The 8,668-nt window shown below is 41.3% G+C and overlaps 1 long non-coding RNA gene across 1 annotated transcript; it reads left to right on the forward strand.

Moving 5' to 3' along the window:
- Nucleotides 1-279: 279 nt before the first annotated feature.
- LOC139118468 (uncharacterized) lies at nucleotides 280-8,121 on the forward strand. The gene is made up of 5 exons (XR_011548736.1): nucleotides 280-362; nucleotides 1,362-1,434; nucleotides 5,385-5,519; nucleotides 5,812-5,886; nucleotides 7,975-8,121. It is a non-coding gene; the product is annotated as an uncharacterized lncRNA (long non-coding RNA).
- The last annotated feature ends 547 nt before the right edge of the window (nucleotides 8,122-8,668 follow it).

Below are 8,668 nucleotides of genomic sequence, written 5' to 3' on the forward strand. Positions count from 1 at the left end.
CATATGTAAGAATTATAGTACTTGTTGGTTAATCGTAATCTTAAAGGGACCGCTGGCTAGTGGAATCCCCATCCCTTCACTTTAGGCAGTTGCGTATTAATACTGCTGAGCTGGGCGCGAAAATTCTGAATTCCACTGGCCTTCGCACCGTAGCCGAGCATCCCGAGGCGTTATTGACGATCGTATCAGCGCTTACGATTCCGTACTCCGTCACAAGTCGACAGTAATGGCTTCCGTCAGCGATGAAAAATTACTTCTCAAGCAAGAACTGGTTATGTACCTCAACGATAGCTATTCGCCACCACATATACACGGGTCATGATGCAAGTTGCAACCGACGTCTTGGAATGCACAGCCACGATGTAAGCTTGTTTTTGCATATTCCGTGGTAGATTTGCTAAGTCATTGATTTAAACCGGGCTAGTTTTTTACTCAAAGCATATCGGTTAGCTTGAACCATTTTTACGTAACATACATGCGTTTGAGTATTGTTGAAAAACTGAAAATTTAATGATACCGCTACACCATCATGACCATGGACGGGTGTACCAGCGAAAATTGATAGCACTGCTCATTAATGATCATTGCCAAGGATGTAACAAATTAGCCTTCAATTTCATTTCATCAGGCTGAACTGATGTGTGTTTGTCCATTTTGTATGTTATCGTGTTTGTATGGCTTTTCACCACCGCGAATGAATGTGTTTCCCCGAAATCGTCCGTGCACGGTGAATAATCAACTGCGTTTCCACTGTGTCAGCTGGTCAGCGACGAGGAGCTTAGAGTAGCCCTGAGTACAGGTCTGTGTGTTCCCGGCGTTATACGGCCTCGACCACTAGCTAGCCCTGCAACGGTCTATGGAGATAACTGGGGTTGTTGCAGCGAGATTCAAAATGGCGATCCCCGTGGGTAAACAACTTGTCGAGTACGTTATGTTTCAGAAAACGAGCGGTTTTGGATGTTAGAAGTTAATCGCATCTTTCCTTGGGTCGGTAAGGAGGTAAAGGTAGGCAGGGAAAGGATTTTGCCCCGATAGAGCTGAATTTTGGCCAAACAGACCGCGTTTTCGTTGCGGTCCTCATCCGGACCGCAGAGACCCCAGTTATCTCCATAGACCGTTGCAGGGCTGTGGCGGAGGCCGTGTAACTATAAGTTATAACGCCGGGAACACACTGTACGCAGGGTTATTCTGAGAGGTGGATCATGGATGCGTCGTCCGGTGTACGTCGTCCGTAGTCCGCTGTACATTTAATAACCCCTTGCCATTGTCCATCCTGAACGGAAAGATGGCAATCATTTAAATTTGTCATCCATCAGTTCACAGGAAAATTGCATTTAATAACCTTTGTCATTATTGTATAGGACGGAGACACCAACAAATAGCTGCAACAAGAGCTATTGCCACAGTAAAGAGATGCCCATTTTACCAGAAAATGTGAGTAAAACTGCACATTTGTTTCACGCTACCTTTCTGTGTGATTTTCAGGCAAACTGACTTGCCACAGCTTATTTGCAGATATCCTCATGCCATTCTTTCAATAACAAACATAGACTGTTTCATGGATGATATTTCTTGTTTATGTTGATAATAACCTCAAACTGGCAACTTAGATGATTTAATACAGACACATACCTCACAAATCCTTTGGCCAAAATGATGTAATGGTTGATTCTGTTAGGGACCGTCTCAGATTGTCGCAGAAGTTCAAGAAACGAAATTTCTTCGTTTAGATCAAAACCCCCTCCCCCTAAACGAAACTTCAAAAGTGCGAAATGTTCATGTCTGCCTGAGAGTACAATGTTGCATTTTGCTATAGCTACTAAAGACGTATTCCCCTTGCCATATTACAATTAAAGTAAACGATCAGATTTGAGTACTAACAGGGCATTTTACCGCATAAAAGTTTCATTTTATTTTACTTTCCCTTCCCTTTTTGCATCTCTTGTGCTGTTCTTTGTCTTTGTGAACACGCAATTTGTACTTGGTAGGGGCGGTAAATAAGCGAAAAACTTTGAAAAGGGGGCCCAGGCATGTTCAATCATATTAACACTGAGGCGACGGGTTCCCACAAGGCCGATCTCATGTTTCCATGTTTGTCGGTCGGAAGCTGTCAGTTTGAGCAGTTATGGTCTGAACTACCCTGAGCTGACATGTGATCTTTACTGTGTTGATGTATTCGAGGTTCGTACAGCCTAGGGAGCCGTATGTAAATGTCGAATACTATTTGCATAATAAAAAATATTTTTATTACGCATTTGAGAGATTACAGACCGGGGAAATCGACTGTTAGCTACTCAGATGCATTTTTCATCGCACACCGACTCGCTCTCTGCCAAAACAGGAACTGCTCTGGCTGAGACCTTGTCTTGCGATCGTCCGATGCAATCATCGTTGTAACTCGATCTTTACCCCAAACGCAAACGTGTTAGACTCAATCATTCACTTCACAACCACACACAAAAGTACATCGTACTCACCGATAGTTTGCGAGTGAATGTTTTTTTATTTCCATGTCAACTGTGCAATAAAGGGTTGTAATACCGACAAATGTTCAGTCCGTGCATAGTCAAGTTCTGCGGTCCTCTGCAAACGGCATTCACACATTGTGCTCTCGCCAGCACGCTTGTCTGTATCGTGGGTGACACAGTGGTAACTGGCAGGTGAGGCAACAGTTGATTGTCTCATGAACACGATTGGGACGAGTTCCATGGCCTACTATCCGTCCTGCACGTCGACACATCACGCAACTACGTCTTCCGTCCGGATTGCGACCCATTCGATGACCAACTCTTTCAACATTGGTAGGAATGAGACGTGGTGCCGTCAGACTAGTTCCTCTTGGGGGACGTTGCCGAGATGAGAAATTACCGATCAGCTGTTTTGCTACTTGGGCGCGAAACATGAGCTGACGTCTGTATCTCGATCCACTTTGACCGTATCCATGAACTGATGCCATGTTGTGGAAAGCGTTCATGAGTGCCTTGTTCAGCTCGTGGTAAAACACAGCTCTGTGCCACCGTGGCGATGATCGACCTGGCGTGTAGTAAGCCAGCTGTTGATCGGTCAAGTCAACACCTCTGAAGTACTGATTGTACATTACAGCAACGTTCGGGCATAGTACTTCAAGTCGTTCAAAAGCACCGGTTCTTTTATCTTTACATCGGCGCCTCACTAGCGCTCGATTCGGTCTCTGTGCAGAGACTGCCGTACTCATAAATTTCACCATTTTTGTGTCTTTCCAGGCACATACTGTCATTGCGCCGTCTTGAAATACCGAGAAACTACCACGTGGCCATCGCTCTTCGTCGTCAGCATCAGGCGGTACGACTTGTGGATCATAGTTTGCGGCATTCTTTACTTCATCGGGTAAACCTAAGGTGTACATTCTGCAGGTTCCCGTGGCAGCAATATTATGCACGTAGAGATGGTCAAACAACGGGCAGAAGTGTAATATGAGTCCATAATGACATGATGTCCTAACTCATAGTAAGGTCGAATCAGCCGGGAAACAACTTTCCCAGGTCTATTTCCCCTGAAAACTCGGGGGTCGTCTGCAGCATCGGGATCAAGCGGGTGATGACAGTTATCAGCGACAGGTTGATGGACTTCGTCGTTGAAAACGTAACCCATGGCGGACTCACTGAGAGTGTAAACTCTCATTCCATATTTGTGCGGTTTTGCTGGATTGTAGAGAACATTCTTTGTGCGGCCCGGTAGGGGATGACTCCTTCGTCGATTGCCAGTTCGCACATCGGGCTCCGGTGCATTCGGCTGTTTGCATTCACTCGATCAATGACATTTCGTACTTTCAACATCCTATCCCGTTTCTCACTTATTTTTTGGGCTGTATACATGGCTGTGTTACGAGCACAGTAGGGCTGTGTGCTGTAGTATAAATATCGCATCAGTAGCTTGAAGCGATCACGGGAAAAAGTTCTCTTGACGAAATTATGACCGAAGCAAACATGGTCCGACCAATACAGCTGGATTTCAGGCTGCCAGCAAATTCCGAACAGCACCATCACTCCAATGAATGCTCTCATTTCGACAACTGTCGTCGGTGTCCAGGCCGATCTTTGCCGTTCCCTGGCATTTGCCCTTCTCCTCTGTCTAGCGTAACGATTAGTGCATCGGGTAATGAATCTTATCAGATCCTCGTCGAATATTTGCAAAAACCATTCGACTTCTGAAGCATCGTCTGGCAGCGGGTTGATAAGCCCCGGCTCTGGACCAATGAACTCCGGTAAAAGATCGAAATTACCAGTTCGTAGGTCTGTGTATGGTCTGTTCACGGTACCACCGGCAATACTCGTTTCGTAGTATTCCTGTCTACGCTCTATTTCTTGTTGCATCGTGGTTTCTCACTGCCTGTAATATACAAGCGAGAGAAAGAGATGAGCTTTACGAACCAATGTTTGACGTCAGCGGCAACAGATGTGCCGTCTAAAATTTCTAATGTTTGCGTACAGTATAAACACTTTGAGGTCACACGAACGGACGCATGTTTCCCAGGCAGAGAAACAGTAAACACCGCCGATGACAAATAACATTCACTCGCACTTCATTTTTCATATGTATTTCATGATTCTATTCAGATAATAAATTCATGAAATGCATTTTTTCTTTGATATGTAAATAACGAACACCCCAGGTTGCTACACATTGAGGTATTTTCTCACTTTGCCCAATATTTCATGGATCGTTCTCGAGAGAACAGATCGTCTGGTTATTGATAAAACCAGATGTTCGCGCGATCCGACGGCTGAGCGAGGTCGTGCAAACCTTAGTAGAAAGGAAGCAGTCGCCGCAGTGTTAAAACGACTGACCAGGTGCATAACAAGTGAGAATAAAGACATCTAGTGGTTAGAGCAGACGCTTATAAATAGCACATTTAAAAAAAATGATACTTTTTTCTTTGAATAATTTGATGAATGAAATGTTTAGGATACTATGTTCCTATCGGTAAATTGTGTTTGGGGCACTAACGAGATGGAAACAGTTACAAATTTGTTGGCACGAGTGTGCAGTTTTTCTTTAATTTAAAATAAACAGACGAAAATTTGTGATCACAAAATAAAAGTGCGAAAGTGAAGTTCACTAATTGAATGGAGGTCAAACCCCCTCCCCCCTAAACGAATAAATTTCGCTTTTTGAACTTCTGCGACAATCTGAGACGGTCCTTATTCAAGGCAAATTTATGTTTCCACAGCATGATTTGAACTTGGGTCCTTCAACATTGCTTACACAAATTTTGTGAGCCATCTTGTCACTCACGACAAGTAAATATTAAAGTGATTCATTTTCAGCAAATAACTTCCTGTACAAATGTGACTTTTGACTTCCACTTACGGGTAATAGATAATTATTTGTTTCTTTTTCAACAGATTGTCCAGGACATAATATACTTGATACAGAAAATGCCTTCAGCTCCACAAATTAACAATGGATTCTCTGAGTACAATGTGTAAGCAGAATGAAGACTGCCCTCAGATATGGAATTCAAAGAGCGGATATAAAAGGTGATCAAGTATCGTTATGTGCAGTGATAATAATTAAATCAGGCATGAATGTTCCTCATATTTCCACATATTACACTAACACTTTGGGTTTTGTTTAAATTTCAGCTGTTATTACAATGTACATATCTGTGACATATTATCTTTGTCGTGGTCAGACAACAGACAGACATGTTTAAACTTTTTATTGTTATAATCATAAAAGGGGAGCCACTTTCTTGCACCTAGTTTATGATATTGAATCTTAGTCTGTTGTATCAAAACATAATTTGCCATTTTCCTTATTTTTAAACAGGCATCAAACATTTTTGGTTCTCAAGAGTGTCTTTGGTGGAAAAACTGCAGTTGGAAAAATGGTAACAATTGTGACGTAAGTATTGCTTGTTGAAAAAATTTGTTACTGTGATTCAGTACAAACTAGTCAAGGCACATAATGTGCCTTGACTAGTTTGCTCTGACATTAGCTGTAAGTTTTAGCAATTTTCAATCTTCATTGTTGTGTGTACAAACTGCAGTTTGATAGCTATATAACAGTCTCTTGAATACCAGTGTTCTGCTTGACAATGTACTGTGTACATGCTTAACAACCATTGTTATTGTTGACAAATGAATTCTATTCCAGACTGAAATTAGATTTAACAATAACCATGCTATACACATATGAACTGGATTGATAATGTATGTTAGACGCCATTCATCATGCCTTAAGAAGTAGAACAAGAAACTGCAGTATATACACACAACAAAACTACTTGGAAATTGCCAATGACTACAGCTGATGGAGTTTTCATCATGCTGGATTTATAATTTCTGTCTGATTCAGTACAACGAAGTCCGTGTAACCCTACACTGGAAATCTCTCACAGCCCTGTTACATTCTGAGGGCTGGTTCAGGGATGTGCACATACCTATACCAGCTCTGAGAAGCAACAGAGACTACCAGCTATTAAAATAATATCCTCAGTATAGTATAGTCAGAAAAATAAGTAGCACAGCTGTATTTCACATCCATGTACCTAGTGTGTCAACAGTCCTGTACAATAGTTTTGCAAATAGTACATGTAACGTGGGTTTGAAAAGATGAGCTTGAAAATTTGCTTCGAAATCAACCTTGTAGAAGCAATGTGTACAGTTCTGTAATAGGGAAATTCCAACATAACTGGTACATGAATGTCTGCATAGGCACAATAGACCATGTTCCGAACCGCGCGAGACATTCCGAGATATCGCGAGAATATGTGGTTCGCAGTGGACGTGTTCTCGCAACACAGGACAAACTGCGTAAAACAGGACAAGTCGCTAATTACGTTAAACACTGCATAAAATATATGAAGTTGCAAAATTTGCTCAGTTCTGCACTTTTTCTAGTTCCATACAAAGTTTGACTTCTATTACTAAGCTGGAATCATGTTTCTACGGGCATGTATTAAAGTCTCGCGAGATCTCGCAATCAGCGGAAAATCGTCTATTGCATTGTGTGTTTTACAATAAAGCTGGTACAGGGAGGTAAGCTTTTATATGACCAGGGTAAAAAGGGGCTGAAAATTTCAACAGGGCTAGCTGGTATGTGGATGTGTTCATCACTGTGCCTCAAATGCTGAACACAGGTCCTGGTACAGGGCGGTGATCAGCACTTCTGGTACATGCATATAGTGCTAGGCACGTCACATACCTACAGCACACATTCCTATATCAGGGATGTGTATAAAATTACCCCTGCTAGTGTTGTCAGGTACATGGAAAGCTGTGCTAGGATGTTCTACAAGGACATGGCCATGTCCAATCTGCATTTGTCAATTTATTTCAAGATAATTAGATATTATTCCCTAATATTTTCTTCGTTTAGCGAAGGAAAATACAAGTGACGTAATGACCGTGTCACCACGAGTCGAAGACAAGTGGTGACGACACAGTCATTACGTCACAAGTATTTTCACTATGATGGCTGTTGCATAACCAGAGTGATAAAATGCTTTCTCAAAGTCTTTCCAACTTCTTTGCAAGTCTCAAAAGCACATTGCACAGTGACTCTAATATATCTTGCCTTGTAATATATTCATTTTGATATTCTGGATTTGAAATTCATTGTCATGACAGTCAAACCATAGTTTTACACATTTTTGCCAGTGCAGTGATGCAGCAAGGCCTATGATATTGACAATAACTTGTAAGAGCTATCTTTTTCATGCTAAGAGACTTTACCCTGAGTAGTCATGTCAGATTATTGGTGCAACAGAAAAAACTTGATAATAGTGTACCTGCTGCAGTCAAATATGTGTTTAAGAACATGACTGTAATTTAGAATGCTACCAATGAACATTCCAATATTGTACAAATTCCCTAAATATACCAGTAGATAGGCCTTGCCCTCATTGTACTAGTAGCTTGGCACTGAGTGTTTTACCATGATCTAATCTTGTGCCTCAAATTTTAAATGTTTACATCTTTTATATTCCAGGATACTGGAAAACTCTGAGGAAGAGATGCAAAGCAGCAGCCCTGTTTAGGTATGCTCGTCTATGAAGGAGCAAGCAGTTTGTGTTGTTTCTTGAAGGTGTAATATTCTGCAGCATGGAAAGAGACAATGTTATGCTGGGTTTGCTTAGTTATCTAGGGTTTCAAAGTTTAATTACATCAGATGTCTGAAAGTAACTTGTCAATTTGTAGAGTACTTCTGGCTTGACAAAGCTGGGATGTGAACTAAATGTGCTGACAATTATGAGTGGTCTGTAATGCACAGGGGATTTTCCAGTGAAACAGCTAGCAATTTTGCATCAGATGCATGAGGTAAACTTTATAACATCAAGGCGTTCATAAGAATATCATTTTCAGTGAGTATACCCTTGTAAGTATTAGATTTAATTATGTTGCAACAATTGCTGTTTCATTTCTTGTAAATTCGGATAGTTTTCAATCGGAAATTGCAATAAATGTTAATGTGAAATTAATTTTGATGATTGTTGTTGTTGTTTTTTTAATGTAGCTTGCATGCAGGATTTCTAACTATTTCAGCTGTTGTTTGTGTTTCAGATATTTTACAGTCCTGCTTTGTGTAGCTCCATCACATAGAGGACCCAATAGGCCATTCCATGGGATGATAATCCTCCTCTGTGTCTACAAAATTTGAAGACATCCAATTTAAATTTGAAGGA

The sequence above is a fragment of the Ptychodera flava genome, chromosome 19 (assembly GCF_041260155.1).
Source record: "Ptychodera flava strain L36383 chromosome 19, AS_Pfla_20210202, whole genome shotgun sequence".
NCBI classification, from domain to species: Eukaryota; Metazoa; Hemichordata; class Enteropneusta; family Ptychoderidae; genus Ptychodera; species Ptychodera flava.